The sequence below is a fragment of the Pinus tabuliformis genome, chromosome X, assembly GCF_031772625.1.
Source record: "Pinus tabuliformis cultivar Carrire ecotype Pingquan chromosome X, CPIR1, whole genome shotgun sequence".
In the NCBI taxonomy this organism is placed as follows: domain Eukaryota; kingdom Viridiplantae; phylum Streptophyta; class Pinopsida; order Pinales; family Pinaceae; genus Pinus; species Pinus tabuliformis.
Window position 1 is genome coordinate 1,345,852,158 of NC_142308.1, and position 18,170 is coordinate 1,345,870,327.

The window sequence follows — 18,170 nt, forward strand, 5'->3', positions numbered from 1 at the left end:
ATTAATTCCCATTTACACTCAAGTATAGGAGTTGGTTGTCGTAATCCCACTAGATATCTGCATTCTACTTTGACTTGTTGGCATTCCAAGCACCTAGCAATATATTTAGCTATTTCCTTCTTCATTCCTGGCCATCAATATAATCTCTTAATAATTGTTATCATTTTCTGGTAACTAAGATGACATGAATAAGGTCTTTTGTGAAACTCATCCATTATGAGTTTCTTCAAGTCTATCACGCATTATACATACCATCTATCATTGAACAACAACATAGTGTAATCAATTAGATTGTAGTTCTTGCTCATTGTTTCCTTTGGTTCCTATTGTAAGCATTCCTTCACATACTAGAAATGGTTCCCATGTAGCAATGTCTCTTTAATCTTCTTTTTGGTGGCGATTTCCCAAGTACACATGGTTTCCAAGGGAGTTACTTGTAGACTTCTACTAAGTGCATTTTCTACCTGATTTCCCTTTCCCTTAATATGCTTGATTTCAAAATCAAATTTATTAATCAAATCCAACCATCTAATTTGTCTACCATTTAATTAGGCTAATCGAACAAGTATCTTAGTCCTCCATGATTTGACATCAACAAAAACCTTCTCCCAATCAAGTAGTGCACCCACATTTTCAATGCATGCACAATTGTTGCTAGCTCTAACTCATGAGTGACATAGTTCCTCTCATGCTCCATTAGTTTCCTTGATTCATAGAAAATTACATGTCCTTATTTCATTAGGACTCCACCCAGGCCTTCCTTGCAGATATGTATGCAAACTAGGATATCCTTCTTTATGTCGGTTATCTTTAGAATAGGTGCATGTGTGAGCAAGTGCTTAGGTTTCTCAATGCTAGTTGCACACTCTAATGTCCATTGAAATTCTACTCCTTTCTTTTGAAAAGTTGTGATTGGATGCCAAATATTTGAAAAACCTTGTATGAATTGTCAGTAATATTTGGCCAATCCCATGAAGGATCTGACCTTCATAAAATTTCGCGGAGTATGCCACTCCATAATGGCCTTGACATTTAATATATCTACAAGTACTCCTTCCTTTGAGATGACAAGTCTCAAATATTGTGCTTGTGATTGGAAGAAATAACATTTATTAAGTTTGGCATATCATTTTTGTTCCCTCCGTAATTGCAACATTGTCTTCAAGTGTTCTTTATGTTCTCTGGTTTTTTAGTAAACCAAAATATCATCTACAAAGACTAGCATGAACTTGTCCAAATATTGGCTAAGGACATTGTTCATCAAGCACATGAATGTGATTAGGGAATTCGTCAGTCCAAATGGTACCACTACGAACTTGCAATGCCTGTACCGTGTCCTGAAGGTTGTATTGTGAATGTCTTCATCTTTAATTCTAACTTGATGATAGCTAGATCTCGGATTTATGTTGGAAAACTTTGTGGCTCCTCTCAGCTAATCAAATAGATCATTTATTATAGGCAATGTGCATATGAGGAAATTTCAGCCTAAAAGTGGCCTCCTAAGGAAAAATAATAAAATAATAGTTAAAATAATTAAATAAGAGTTATGACTTTTGGAGGGGAAAAAAAAACAAACAAACTATTTTTTTAATTGTATTTTTGGTTTATCTCCTTACAAGTTTACTCAAATTTCAAGTATAGACACACGTTGGATGCGGAATTAAATTCTGCATCCAACAAGTACCCATTATGCATACTTTTGAGAAGACCCAGATTGATAAAAATTCTAGATACATAAAAAGTATCTTCTCAAAAGTATGCATAATTGGTACTCGTTAGATGCAGAATTTAATTCTACATCCAACGCATGTCTACACTTGAAATTTGATTAAACTTATAAGGAGATAAGCCAAAAATACAAATTGAAAAAAACAAATCTTCTTTTCCCTCCAAAATATTTACATGTACCTCTTTTTAAATTTAAGTATTTTGATTGGTTTACATATTATGACATAGAAATTACGTGAAATTTTCATGGGCACTTTTGGGCTAAAATTTCCTCTAATGTATTTATTCATCATTATAGATTTATTTAACTATTTGTAATCAATGCATAATTGTAGTTTTCCACCCTTCTTTGTTACAAATAGAACCGAGGCTCCTCGGGGTGATACATTGGGTCTGATTTATCTTTTATTCAACATTTATTTCAGCTACAATTTCTATTCCACCAACTCTGATGTGTTCATGCAATATGGGGTTTTAGAAACTAGCACAGAACTAAGAATCAATTCAAGAGAAATCGATTTCCCTCCTAGATGGAAATCCTAGCACTTCCTCCGAATATGCATCGCTATATTGTTCGAAATGGTTGATCTTCAATTTTGAGTTTGTTGTCCTATGTTACACTAGTTCCCTGAATCATAAACAAGGCACACCCTTTCCAGATGCATTTTTTCGCTTGAAGCATTGAAATTTGTCTTAGTAAAACAAGGTTTCTTATTATGTTCCAAAAAAAAATCTTGTCCTTCATCATTGAGGCATTCCTAGTGATTTACCATAACAGTCAACTTTAGTCCTATGGGTTTCCATCCAATCCATGTCAATCAAAATATCATATGAACCTAATGGGAAAATATTAAGCATGGATTTTGTGGGCATGTTGCTTATTTTGAAGTGGCATAACTCCACCAAATCAAACACTCTATTTTTAACTCCTATGGCTAGTTGGACCAACCACGGTTTGGCTTGTAGTTTCTTCTGCAAGGAACATGTCATTGTTATTTTGGGTATGACATAATTGAAGTTAGAATGTGGATTAATCAAAATTGAAATAGGTTGGTTGTAAATGATACCTTCAATTTTGATCACTGAGGCTTGATGATCTACTTGTTTGTTTTCCAATGTTGCATAAATTTGAGGTATGCCTTGAACCACATCATTCATTGTTATTGCCTCTTGGACATTGTACAACTTCTTATTGATATGATGTTTGTGAGGGAAATATTTCAACATGTGATGCTCTCCACACCCCCAACACTACAATGACTTATTCTTGGGTTCCTCTACCTCTTCCCTTGTTGATTTGATATGTTTATCTCTATTTGTAGTAGGGAAGTTTTGTTGGAACTCACCTTTAGCATGTGTATTGAGCTTGACATTTTCCCCCATTTTATTGTACCTTGAGGGTTGTGGTCATTTCCCTTTAAAGTTATTTTTGTCTCTCTTCTTCCAATTTGTTCATAATTCATCCCTATGCTTGGACTAATCATAGGAATATTTGGCCTTCCTGATAGTGTCTTCTAGTGTCTTTGGTTCATCAAATTCAATTTTTTTTTAATAAGATTGTGGTAAGCCATTGAGATATATCTAAATATTCACCTTCCCATCCCCGATGTAGGGCACATACCCTAGATGTTTGAAATATCTATTAGTGTAGACATCCAAGGTGAGTTGTCCTAGCTTATGCTCAAAACTCTTTGATTTTACTATCATAATACCTCTCAGACATGAACCTTTCCAGGAAATATTTTTTAAATATTTCCCAAGTTAGTTCCTTTTCTCTAATTCCTTTGACATTTCTATGATCTTCCCACCATATGTCATCTTTTCCTTTCAATTCAAAAATGGATACTTTTGCCTTCATATTATCAAAATAGTCATGGAACCTGAAGTACTTATTTAAGCCCAAAATCCAAGCTTCTACTTCTTCATTATTCTTAATCTCTCCATCAAAGGCAAGGGGCTTTGCTTTCTTGAATACTTATGGCTTTTCGTTCTTCTCACTCTTCCTTTGTTGGTGGTATCTTCTTGATCTAGTTGTAGCACTAAACAATTTGTCATGGTTTTTTGTTTCTTTTTCTCGAGTGTTGAGTGGAGTTCCCCCTCTCACGGTGTCTTCACTTACATGCATGTGCCTCTTCTTTGACTTGCTACATTATGCCTTGTTGGTTTCTAATCCATGCTTCCATATTTTAAATGGGCTTTGCTTGAATTTATGCTTCTCTAGATAACTAGCACCAAGTTCATGTTACCCTTGTCTTTGTATATATGATAAACTCTGCAATATTGCCGCACTAACTTCATCTTGTCTTTCTTGAGCTCTACAAGTATTTTTGTTGTCATCCTTGCAACTCCTCAACGCAAATCTCAAGCTTCTGAGGGTATCCATCCAATCATGGGATTTTTCTTCTAACCACTTTCCAACTGAATCTTCTTCTTGGTTAGGAAGGGTTCTATCCATGTTGTACTATACCATTTTGTTATTCATTCCTCCGTTTTCTATTGTAGATTATGTCTTCTTACGTGTTGTCACACACACAATTTTCAGCTAAATCAAACACAAACATATTAATCATAGCCTTGGCATGCCATGACCAAGCATGTTGACCTGAAGCTATTCGCACAACAAAAAAATGTCAGTTACATATTCCAGAAAATAAAAAGACAAATAAAAATTTCATCTAAGTTAGTAATCACATCGACTACTAGTTTAACTCAACATTCATTTAATAAATCAATTTAGTCATTCATGTAAACTTCAATTATACTTTGTGTGTGTGAGCCCCATCAAGTCTAGTATTGAACCTAGGCTCTCATACTACCTTGTGACACCTCCCACCCTTTTTAACCATCTTAGGTTGTGGAAGTGCTACCCATTTTTTACTTTATCTCCAAGGTCTATTATGAATATGAGGTTACAACAACCTCTTTTCCTCAATGTTTTAAATCAAAAACTAATGCCACTATTTCATTCAACTTGTCAAGAGCTTTCTGACGATATAAATTTTACCTCAATCTAAATCTTAGGTAGAAAGCTATGCCCCCCTAGAACTTTAGTCCATTAAAGAAGTCATGTCATCCATAGGAACTTATGTGGTACCCACGTGATTCCACACCACCATCACGTGGGGGTCCACATGGCACAAACATCATATCATTACCGGCACATAGTTTAATATCTATTTCCCCTGATATCATGGTTCTTGTTATGAAAATTCCTAGGACCACTTCCCCGGATACCATGTTCCGCGATATCACTTCCCTAATGTCACTTTCCCTAGACCATATTCCCCTAGATCACTTACCCCAATACCAACGCATTTCCTGAGCTAGTAGGTGTTATTTCCATCAGTATTACAATCCATGGGTTAGTACTTTTTACTTTCATTGGCTGCCATTTCCCTCGATATCATGTTCCCCAAATCCATTTTCACTGGGTGTTATGTTTCCCTCTATCATTCCCATTGGGCTAGTATTATTAAACATTGATCATTTTTTTCTTTAATTAATTTTGAAAAAAGATAATCATGTCTTAATAAAATGATTTAATTAATCCCATGTATACCATTCACTGGATTTTACACAGAAAACATGTTATTTCAAGACTAGTCATTTGAACAAACTAAGCTAATATATTTAGAAGCCAATACAGTCAACTAAGAGAGCATAAATGCATAATTTCTTATATCAACCATGAACATAATGTTGAACAACACAATGCAAACATTCATTAAAATCACAAATACACAAGATATCATACTAGTCATAAGAATAGCATTAAACATCGTGATTCATGATTCAAATATACAAATGTAATATACTTATCTATATTCTTAAATTGACTAGCAACTAAATGAGGGACTTACACTCTCCACCCAATCATAGGCTAACTACATAGCAACTTTCTTGTAGTCACCCATCCCAAAGTTAGGTCCAATGTATGAGGAAATGTTTTCTCAGGGAATTCACACCAAAGGCTTGGTTAAACACTTGGAACATGGAGCCCATTGTCCAAATGGCATATCAACTACCCTTTAATAGCAAGCACCAAGGTGCTTTATTGACTGTACCTATAGTAGGCACCAAGGTGGTTTATTAGTTGTTTCCTAGTAGTAAGCATAGCAATGACTCACTCTTACCTCTAAGTTCATTTGTAGGGATTCACCCAAGGTTTAGATTGGGTATTGCTTAGTCTCAAGAGTTGGAATCCACAATCCACGTGGCTTATCAGTTGTCTTTTCATATAAAGCGCAATCATGGTTTAATGTCCATTGTCTAGATGGTTTATCGGCCACTTAACAAGCACAACAGTGACCCAAAATTCCATGTCTAAGTAGTTTATGACCTATATAGAAAGCATCATAGTGATTTAGTCTTCCACCAAGCCTCCCACTAATCCACATAGGCTTAGACATACATTCCAATGGCCTCACACATAGTTCACAAGGGATTTACCCAAAATTCACAAGGATTTAACCCATGGTTCAAATGGGATATTACTTAGTCTCAAGAGTTGGAATCCACAGTCCAAGTGGTTTATCAACCATACAACAAGCACCATAGTGATTCAATCTTCCACTAAGCCTCTCATTAATCTACACAGGCTTATACAACACAGTATGGTGGCCTCACACATAGTTTACAGTGTACAGGGAATTCACCCACTCTGTCTTCTATTGCCACTGCCCAACAACTCCTACATGCTTCAACAATCCACTGAGTGCACTCAATAGCGAGAGAAACCTATTCCATGAGAAAATTCATGTGGACTTAATTAGTGATAGTGAGTTTGAAAACTAGAAAATCAACCAGCGAGATCCAACCCCCAAAACCAACAACCCAATTTCTTCAGTTGTGCCTTCATATATTTCTTTCCAGCATCCCTTTATGTGTTTAAGAGGTCATAGGCATGTCTCTTCCATCCACTAGGGAGAAGGGCACCGTATTTTCCTCCACCGCCTCTAATTGCATCTCATAAATTGATTATCAATAAGTAGCTCAACTAGGTCTACACCATCACCTCCAATTGCATCTCATAAATTAATAATTAGTAAGTTGGTTTGATCAGGTTTGCAAATGGTGTTCATTAAATTCAACATTTTTAAGGTTTTTTTGTGGCTTTCTATGCAAGCAACCTCCATCAAAAATTGGGGTTTTGAAAGGTTATTCTCTCCTTTAGTTAGCAATCATAATGTTTAAAACACATTGTATTAGCTAGTCATGGCTCATGTGCCCATGTTGGCATTACACACATTGTATCATCCAGACATGGCTGTTATGCCCACACCAACATTATAGTCACATTATAAAAATTGGGTTAAGTGAGATGGTTGTCGCAACTACCTTCCAAATTTCAATGCATTACGAAAATACTTTGTAAGATCCTATTTAAAATACTTACCGCTATCAGGCGTACATATTTTTGAATAACAACTAAACCCCACAATCCCTTATTTGTAAGCAATCTCCACCAATGTTACAACCAAGGATTTTGCAAATTGATGAATGTTTTTAGGTCTCCATCTACCATATTTGTAACATACCCAATACCCTACATACATAAGTGGATCAAATCCCACCCCAATGTCCTTTGTAAAAATAAAGTCAAATCACATTAGCACAATTGGATTTCAAGGATTTCATTCTATAGTGTGGTAGAGATTTGAAATTTGCAATAGTCGGAAAGGGACACCAAAAAAAATCCAATCATGTTAAGGGTTGGTGTGGAATAAGTGGGGGGTAATCCCCATTTGATTTTAATGACTTAGATACCCCTATATCATAATTTCTTAGACCACATGCTAGTCTTGCAAGTCACAAACATGCTAGCAAACACAAAAACAACATATCCAATACCCTCGATGATTTATTGGCGATGAGATACTTCTTGAAGCCACTCATTTTCACCAATTTCTCGCTCTAATACCACATTGTAATGCACCAGCACCCTCTATCCTCTTTTGAGGCTATGTGGTACTCCATAACCACGCTAATTCATCCAAATGTGTTGCTATGATAACTTTCCTCGCTATCATGTTATTAGTTATTTAAGGCATGCAACCATGACACTATAGACTTACGCAAGATAATTAAAACATTTATTCAACTTATTCATAAACAAATCATAAACACCTACCTTTTTGGAAATTAACCACTAACTGGTTGCAAAATCCTAGATGTTCCAACCAACCATAGGCTCTTCAGTACAATCAATCTCTCTACAATAGAGGCCACCCTTGAGTTGGGGCTATGAATCCATAAGGATGAATTTACATATAAACCATACATAACTCTCATCACATGGGCCAATTCCCATAACTCAAAATTTCTCAACCCCTACAACTATCCCAATCCACCAATCCTCTTTCCCCTCAACATACACAACCCAAGAAATGGGATCCCCTTCTTTGCTATGTAGTCGCTCAAGCTATCCCACTTCCCTCTAGGGCTCTACCATAATTGGCCAAGAAATATCAATGCTAGTATCCCAACGATTAGTAGTGGTAATTGATTTTCCTCGATAAAAACAATTTCCCTAACACAATCCTAATTTCCACATAGTTTCAAGATAGTTGTTTTCCATAATTTTATTATAGTAGCAATACAAAAACTTCAACCTAAAGATCAATGTGAATACTCTCTTGAATGCCCAAAACCCTTGGGATATATTTGCATGCATGGGAGGGACCACATGCCTCATGAGTACACATCTCTCTCTTAACCACTAATGTCAAGGTTAATAGGACTTAGGATAACCATAAAGCAAAGGTTTAATGGAGATGAAGTTGAAGAACATCGGGGGTAGTCCATTTTTTTGGCGAAACGAAGGAGCGACCAAGTTCTAGGGTTTAACAAAGAAGGAGACATGGGTCAACAGGTAACCATGGAAGCACAGGGAGGAGGGAGCTCCACTCCCTCCTACAGTAAAGTGGTTTCAAACAAAGGAAGAGCAGGAATAGGAACAAGCCTCCACACTCCTTGGAGGACAAGACAAAAATTCCTGAAACCCAGATGGCGGAAGGCAGCAAAACCCATGCAGAACAAAGGACCCACGAGAAAGACTGACAGGAGGATAAAGCAGAAGATAGAGGTCAGGGAACAGAGAACAGAACCAAGATGGGGCCCTGCAAACCCAAGAACAACACAAAACCGCGGGTAATACTAAGTGATCCTGCTCTACAAGTGCACAGGGATCATATGACAAACTATGCTATAATATGCAAGTTTATGGGAATCTGGCCAACAGAGAAAGCACTATACACTTGGATAAAATACAACTGGAAACCAAAAGGGGAGTTAAATATACATCTCGAATCCAAAGGTTTTTTTACAGTGGTGTTCACGAACATGGAGGACAGAGATAGGATTGTTGAAGGACCATACTTCTATGCGGCCGCTGGTCTCTATATGCGCCCATGGATGAGGAACTTTGTGCCGGGGCGAGAAACTTTCACATCAGTACCGGTATGGATTAGACTCTACTCCTTACCTTTAGATTATTGGATGCCAGAGCCTTTAAAAGCTATAGGCAATAAATTAGGGCATTTTTTAAAGATTTCAGAAGCAACACTACCAGGAAAGTAGACCTCCTACGCCTGTATATGTGTGGAGATGGACCTATCAAGGGCTCTTCCAGGTGAGGTTATTCTAGAAGTCTATGACGATGAATGGGTCCAGGCAGTTGACTATGAGCACATCTCGTTCAGATGTCGCAAATGTCATGAGCATGGACACCTATTCAGAGATTTCCCTCTTAACAAAAGGGAGGAATACCTAAACACCAGTAAAGGGAAAGACCACACTGGTTTTACTAAAGTGGGAGGAAAAGGGAAAGGAGGGGGAAGGAAGACACAAAAGAACCCTAATGATAACAAAACAAGAAGTCACAATGGTTTTGAAATCTTAGAAGAAAGAGAAGAAGATGAGGGAAATCAAATGCAAACAGAGAATCAGGCAGAAAGAGGGAAAGGAAAAGAGACAGGTATGGAGTTCACACAAGAGCAGAATGAACACACAATAAACCCCTTGAGTACCATGGAAATAGAAAAAGACCATGAAATGACTCAAAGTGAAAGTGGTACAGAGGACCAAGACTTACAGGAGATCCTGGAAAGGGAGAGCCTAGAGCTAGAAAAGTTTCTAGAACAAGGAGGAAGCCTGGGTATTAACTCCATACCTCAGGAGGAAGTTGACAAGGTTCAGCAGATATTCCTTAGCAAGTCACACCAAACAGCTACAGGAGTAAAAAGAGGACATGACAATCAGGAAAACAAAGGGGTTTCCTCAACAGGATTAATAACAGGAAAATTGGCAGAAAACCCAGGCAGGAAGAGAGGAAGAAAGATACAGAAAGAATCGCTGCTAGAATGTGGCAAACTCATGATTGACTCAGGAAGGATGAAAGATCTGTCCAGATACTCCTTCAAAACCCCATCTCAATGAATATCACAACCTGGAACATTAGAGGATTAGGGAGCAGAAGGAAACAGAGGAATATAAGTAATAGGATCAGAGAGGAGAAACCTGACATAGTGTTCATACAGGAAACAAAATGCTCTATGGAGAAGATCAAAGAAAAACACAACAAATGGTTAAATAGATATGAATATCTTGAGGTCAAGGCAAATAAATCAATTGGTGGCATTCTCACTCTATGGGATCCTCGGAAATTTGGTATACAAGATGCAGGAGCATCTAGACACCACTTTTCTTTGATCATCCAACCTGTGGGTGACAGACAGTGTTATATGATCACCAATGTCTATGGTCCTCAACCAGTGGAGGACAAACTTCGGCTCCTCACTACACTAGAGGATATGAAAAAGAGATACCCAGCTTTACCCTGGATTCTAGGGGGAGATTTTAACATGATAAAATCTCTCACGGAGAAAAAAGGGGGAACTAGAACACTTGGTAGGGATTTAGAGGCCTTCCAAAACTTCCTCACCAAGATGAAACTAGTGGATATGGAAACTAACAATGGGAGTTTCAATTGGAATAAAAAAAGGGGGGGCTCTAACCAAGTAGCCTCAAAATTAGATAGATTTATTATCTCAGAGGAACTTCTACTCATGGGAAGAAGCCTAGCATCGTGGTTTAGACCATTGGCCCATCCAATTGGAAGCTTCCCTAATTGGTAAACCTAGAAACAACCCCTTCAGGTTTGAGAATGTATGGCTCACGCACTCAGATTTCCTCGAAAACATTGAAAAATGGTGGAAATAAGAGATACACTTTCAAGGCACAAAGATGTTCCTTCTTCATTGTAGGCTCAAAATCATTAAAGGCAGACTCAAAGAGGAATAAAAATGAATTTGGCAACATCTTCAAAGCTAAAGGAGAAGTGGAAAAGAATCTAAAGGAAATAAACCAAATTCTTATCACAGAAGGCTACATAGAGGAAAGGAAAGAGCTTGTAGATTCACTTCAGCATGAATGGGAGAATAGATGTCTACAAGAGGAAATATTCTGGAGACAGAAATCCAAGGTCCAATGGATTAAGGAAGGGGAGAGAAACACCAAATTCTTTCACAGATCCACTATAGATCACAGAAACAACAATAGAATTGTGAAACTCACAGACCAACATGGAGTTGAAAGAAACACGCATGAGGAGATGGAAGAGGTTCTAGTCCAGCATTTTCAGAGAATTGCTGAGGAGACCACTGTTGATAGATCACAGTTTACGAAAATATTTATGCAGTACATTCCTAAATTGGTCTCAAGAGAAGACAATTTTAATCTCAACAAACCAGTAACAGAGGCAGAGCTTGAGGAAGTCATCACAGAGATGCACAATGGGAAAGCTCCAGGCCCTGATGGCTTCAATGTGGACTTTTTCAAAACTTGCTGGAAGATTATAACGCAAGATTATAATAATTGGACTAATTACTTACTCTCGTATCGGCGTATCTGCAGCTGCTTGTTCGGTTTCCATACCGCGGGGGTGGTCATTTCACTGCAGGAATAAGGGTAAGATCAGGTACTGCTACAAAAGATAGATAGGATGGATAACCGATGTGCTAATAAATGCTGTGGAATTACCTACCTATAGATGTAAGCTTTTCATGGGGTTGGGGTTTGATTATTAGAAGGTGGCTGCACGCCTAGTTGCATTGGGTCGGCCTAATGAAATTACTCAGGAATTATTTAGAAACCCTAATTAATATGGGAAACCACAACCAGAAGCCCGCCCGATACTTTGAAAACTCCCCTGAAATCGAGGACCGGCAGGGGCTCGACTGATAAGGAGAGGAATTGATTGCTCCTCATTAATTCCTCAGCACGGATGTGATATTGACCTATTGGGTGGGTCTGGGGACAGATGACATGACAGCTACGTAAAGCGAGGCACCGAACCGCTTCCCGTTGTCTCATTCGCGGAGATTAAAGAGTATGTTTGCTATATCCTCTATCCCATGTACGGTCGACCAATCATTGTGGGAGAGAGCCCGAGTTCTTGAAGTTGAGGTCTACAATAATGCATGATCGGATAATGCATCGGGGAAGTAGAGGTGTTGGTTGGGCCTGATTTGGTCCTCTTTAGGGATGTGAGGTGTGAAAGGAGGGAGATAGGCGAGGGTTCCGTACCGTCCGTAGTAATACCTCTGAATTCTCTCTTAGTCACCATATTGATTACCATTACCATTTCCCACCATTATATCTGCCCTCCACCCACACCTCAAATGGTTCTCTTTAACCTGAATGGAAAGGTGAAATGGCCTCCGTTTGCGTATATAATGGTTTGTTTGTTCAATCTTCCCCCTACCGGCTTATTAATTTATTGTTTTGTATTCCCATATTTCTTTTACCGTACGCTTCCAGTCTCGTATGCCAATACATACGTATTTATGCCATCAAGGTAGCCAAGTAGTATTCCGGTTATCAAGCCAATACATTCGTCCCTGGCTGGTAATAAAGAGTGCGGGTCTCATTGGCCTGTTGTACGCCAATGAGGGATTCTCTCTCTATGGTCGACTTCTGTACGCCAACGAGGGATTATGCCTATTTAAGGCCATAACTCGGAAAGCCATCGCTGCTCACTACCTAGTAGCGATCGTTGCAACAATCATTCACTTTTAGTTTCCCTATTTACACCTTCACTTTCACTTTTGAGTAGTGATAATTGAATTTATATCACCCGAAGTTACTTGGATCCGCGGGGTGGCTACTTATTGGCTTGGCGGGGCTCACAAGACAGAATTTATGTTTTATGCGATCGGGGCGGAAATAGCTACAGGGGTTCCTCTAGCTCTATAGATGGCTACCTTCTCTTGGACGGAACTCACAGCAGCTAGGGCTTAGGGGACTACCACTAATACATTGACTCTTCTGGCTTCAACCAAGGCTCCACTACTTAGGGCTCTGAATATTGGCATTATTATTGAAGGTTTGAACCGCTGGATTATGAATCTGGACAAGATTTGGATGAAAAATGAAATGAAATGAAGTGAAATGAAGGCTCGTGGAGATTGCTACTGGAAGAAGGAATGAAACGAAGCGCGTGAGAGGAGAAAAGAAAACCCGGAAATTGACCCATCTCCCGGTGTAGCTCCGAGCCCGTTGTAAGAGAAGTAGGAAGTCTCAAAGTGAGAGAGTCCTAGGTTGTAATAGTGGTAAAGAGAGTAACCGTCTTCCCTTAAGCCCTAGGGTTTAGAGCCATAAAGATAGTTGTTCCCGCCCCCATCCTGAGAAATGAAATAGAACCCTTTTCGCCTTCTGAAGAGAAGTAAGTGGTTTTCCGTATCTCCATTGCTTGGCGCCGTCTATAGTGAATGGTCTATAGTATAGTGACTGATCTTTCTCATTCCTACGCGAGTGCCTGAACTACACTCATGCACAGAAATAAGAGTCTAGTGGGGCAGGTGATGAATGTTGTCCATAGATAGGCAGATCCTTTACTCAAACCTTCCCTACTCCTTCCATTTAGGTCACTTTACTTAGTTATATCGACGCCTATCAGAATAATGAGTAGTGGTAGGCAGTTGCTCCTCCCTCTATGGATAGATTCCTACTACTCCGAATACCTGCTCCTATCCCCTGGGGGTGGGGATGCATGATTATATAGGTCCTTCCGGTGGAGATCAAGGGAAGGTGAAAAAGCAATCATCACCCTTTCTTTCGATTCCCCTCCTGACTCTATTTGGTCCTGACTACCCTCACCGTCCCATCCTGGATAAGACCTAACCGAACACGCTCTTTCTTTCTTTTGCCAGGTCTTGCTCAAAGTGGCGCTGTTTCTTCTTCTTTTGCGGATGGATTAAAATGAGATCCAGTTTCAAGCTGCATCAACCCTGTGTGGCATCCAAGACTTGTCGCATGAGGGGGTTGATTTTGCCCCTATCCAAAGCATAATCTCTGGTGTATAATGACGAAATCTGAGGGGTAGTATGCAAGCGGATCAGAAGGGTTGTGATCAATCCAATCAAGCTCATGGGGTGTCAAACCAAGCTCAAGGTTCGAAGCATGGGTCTAGTTTAAGTGGGGTTGATCGGGGAACACTTATTCTTCATGAGGTACCAGGGTAAAGGGGCAAGCGCTAGCGATAAGGCATTGTGATCTCTCCGCGATACGCTCCTTCCTCCTCATGAGGCAAGCAATAGTATAAGGGGCAAGTGTCGATCTTTCGAACTAAGCTCATTTGGGTATATGTGTAGTCCAGTTTCATTGGGTTAATTGCAAGGGTAACGACTAAGTATAGCGGTAGTTAAAAAAGCGATAGCAATAAGGGGAAGGCAGTGTCGATCAATCCATCCCTCCTTCCTAGCGGTAGCGTCCATGGCCCTCCTTCTTCTTTTTTCTTCTTTGTTTTTGTCTTCTTACTAGCGGTACGTCCATCCATCGTCCTTAGCGGTAGCGTCCATCGTGCTTCCTAGCGGTAGCGCTCAATCATAATAAAAAAACCAAGGTGCGAAGCCGCTTGTCCCTCCGGGGGCAAGGCTTTTGCTTTTCTTTTCTTTGTTGCACGCTCAGCGCCATGACTGGTCTGCTAAGCTCCTGGTTCAGCCCGCCCCGGTATCTCATGGTAAGTTGAGGAAGCCATCTTATTTTCGTCCTTAAGTTGAACCCGTCTCACTCGCTCTCGGCCTAACTTTACCTGACCTGACCTGACCGGTACCAGACCTCACTGGATAAGACCGCGGTACCCGCCGAGAGAAGAGCCCGGATAATATCTGATCTTACCAGACCAGATAGTATATCTATCAACGTAAGGTTATAAAGCTAATGGTCCAGTTTCACGGATGTGATTAGAGCCTAAAGCAGTTTAAAGTAAGGAAGCAGTCAACATAGTCTACGGACATCAATCTCATCGGTTAGTTACCCATTACTCGATTCCGAGTTCTACCAGCGCCACATTTATCCGCAAAGGTCACGATTGGGGTTTTCCCCTTTTGAATCGAGTGGTCAGCCTCATCATTTTGGGTTTCTCGGTGATCAATTTGGGTGATTCGATCGCAGTGGGTACATCATATATAAGGGAAACACCATTTATGTCTCGTAAATTGATTGAGTAAAATGCACTCGAATATATGCCCGGAGAGGAGAAAGGTTAACGGTTAGAATGTTCGCGTTTCTAATATATTCTGGTTGGGTTTTCTGGACTAGGGTTGACTACACGAAAAAGGGGAAAGGTTCGAAAAGAGGAGCATCTCGGCCGCCCCTTCACTAAAGTGTCTTAATTATACAATGATGTCGCGGGAATTATTTACGAAAGAACTAGATGACTTAATTGAGGATCGGGATGCCAATGACATAGATCAGCTACTATCGGAGCAAGCTGGGGAGGACAGAAAAGTGAAAGATTTAACCCCGCCAAGAAATCGGCAGGGAAAGGGATACAGAGTCCTAAATGCGTTGGCTAACCCGTCTCCTGGTAATAAAAGAAATTGACCGAGGAAGGTCCACGGTCCCCTCCCTACCGCCCGCCTAGATTGAGTAAACTATGCCCGCTTCATGAACCTGAAAGCAATTGATCGGTTGTGTATGCATTGGGTAGCAGGCTTAGATTTGGTTCAACCCGTGCGGCATTCACCCGACATTCCTTTCTGTAGCGGCGTGATACCTTCACGTTTTCCAACATAGGAGTGGTTTGCTAATTCGATAACTGATTTACATGGTGGGCTTGGGACAAGACCAAGTGCGGTGGCTGCTACTGATACTACGAGGTGGAGTGAGTTTCAAAACTGATACTGAGACATACGATGCGAGGGCCTGATACAAACGAAGTGTAGGGTTGACTGGCGCCAAGTCAGTCAAAACAATGAATGGTTCCGGGTTAACACGGAGGGTAGGTATTTCTTTCATGTAAACCCACAACAGCGTTAGCAACCCATGGTTTACACTAACTACTTTATGGAGGAGGAAGAGAAAAGGTTTTCAACTCGTCGTGGCCTGTTGGCGAGAAGCTGAAAGCTGTTCACGGTGCCTGCCGCCGTATGGGTGATTCATAGATCCGTTTATTTAGGAAGGTAAGTAACCTAAAAAATGTCTTTCTAGAACCCATCCTCATAATCCATCGTATATGAGAGTCGGTGCGCGCACCTCGCCTTCCTTCATGTACTCCGATTCATTAAAGTAGGCAGGAAAATAATAGAAAACCCGAGTCAACGAGCACGGAAGGTGAACGCCATGAACGGGTGACCCCAGTATTTCATTTCCCCGCCCCAATTTTACCATACCTTTTGGGATTATCCATTATACAAGCGTAGATAGAATGAGGCCCATAAGCTACTATCTGCACACTGACCCTTCTTCCCCTATTGGACCTACCACCTTCTTCCATAGGCAGGGGGACAAACCCCTACCTACACTGGGAAAAAAACCCCGCCCCATATTTCTTTCAAATATATATATAAATAAATAGGGGCGCTCAGCCCCACCTTGACTTATACCCGGGGGACACTCACAACACTTCCCTCAATGTACACATTCCTTATAATCAATGATGACACTAGCCCATCATAGGAATACCCCAAGGAAGGATATTGAAAGGAGTTGAGACATTGCATTGTGTTCCGTTGAAATCCGTCAGATCTATCTATTCATTCAATCCCGGGAGAAGTCATTAAGGAGAGCTGGAGAGAGGTTACAGAAGATATTCCTATTCATTTCGAATATTAATGATTGGAGGAATCAATGAATGATACTGGTTCAAACATGCCTTTGTTTAACCGTTGTATGGTGGCCCATGCCAGTTGTTCCATCATCGAAGCCCCGGCGATAAGTTGAATCCCTTAGCTACGCAATTCGCTAGTTAGTGGAAGGTAGTACCAATCCCGCCGAAGGGAAGTACGTAATGTAGTTTAAATCCAATATATATTGGGGAAGGTGCGGTGCATATATATGCCCGGAGTTAACCGGTTCAACCCCACCCGTAGAGTTAAGTGTGCCATATATATATTATATATTCCCACGCCGGCCGGTTAATCCCACTGGGTAAGGTAACCGTTTCAACCCGAATATATATTACCGTGGAAGGAAGTTTCAATTCCCTGTCCCTACCCCATTTTATTCAGATATCAATTCCTCCAGAAGAATAAAGCTAACCGGTGTAACCAATCGCTTCCCGTAGAGTGAAGGAATATTATAGGCCCCACAGAACGAGTAAGGTAAGCGCTTTAATCCCTCCTGGGAAGTGTACCTCAGCTTCCTTGGCATGGGTGGTAGGTAGTTCTAAATCTGTCCATGTTAGTGGAAGGAGTGTGATCTTATAAAAGCAACTGTGTATGTGGGAAGTTGGGGGGATGAGCCTCCCCTCTTATTCAGAACAACAGAGAAAGCAGTCTAGCTTCTTTTTCCCTCAGTTCGGCAGAAACACCAGCACCTCACAGCCGTATACATAAATGTTATCTTGCTGTTTCTCCACCAGATTTTGTACACATCAACCATCACAATAAAATGCACAATAAAATGGATTCTCCAGACCTTCCCATTATCCATTCTACAGCGGCTTACGCAACATTATCATTGGAGTGCGCTTGTTACTTACAATTCAAAGCAGTTGCAAAATATATCCAGCACTTTACGTCTATTAAGGATCCCGACATATATTATATTGGAACTCGCCCATGCGTCTACAATTCTCTGATCTTATGATGCCATACTCAAGATACTTTTGAGTTGTCCGATACCTAGTTGGTCGTCCCAGCATACATGGCATATCTCTTTTTCCTCCTCATATACAAGGCACTGGGCACGATGCCCTAACACCACTTATAACTGTTCTCAGCGTGTGTCACATCCACCCACCCAGACGTGATTTGTTTCTTTGGTTAACTGGCAGTTACATCAAGCTCTTCATCCTGGTACCCGTTGCACCATGGCACCCATTCACCAGGAGGGTATCCATACGTCGAGCAGGCTCATGGAGACTCCGTCGTCTGCCTATACTTTAACACTCCACCAGCAGCCTCCATTATACTTTGCAGCCAGCCTCAAGAGAAGAAGCC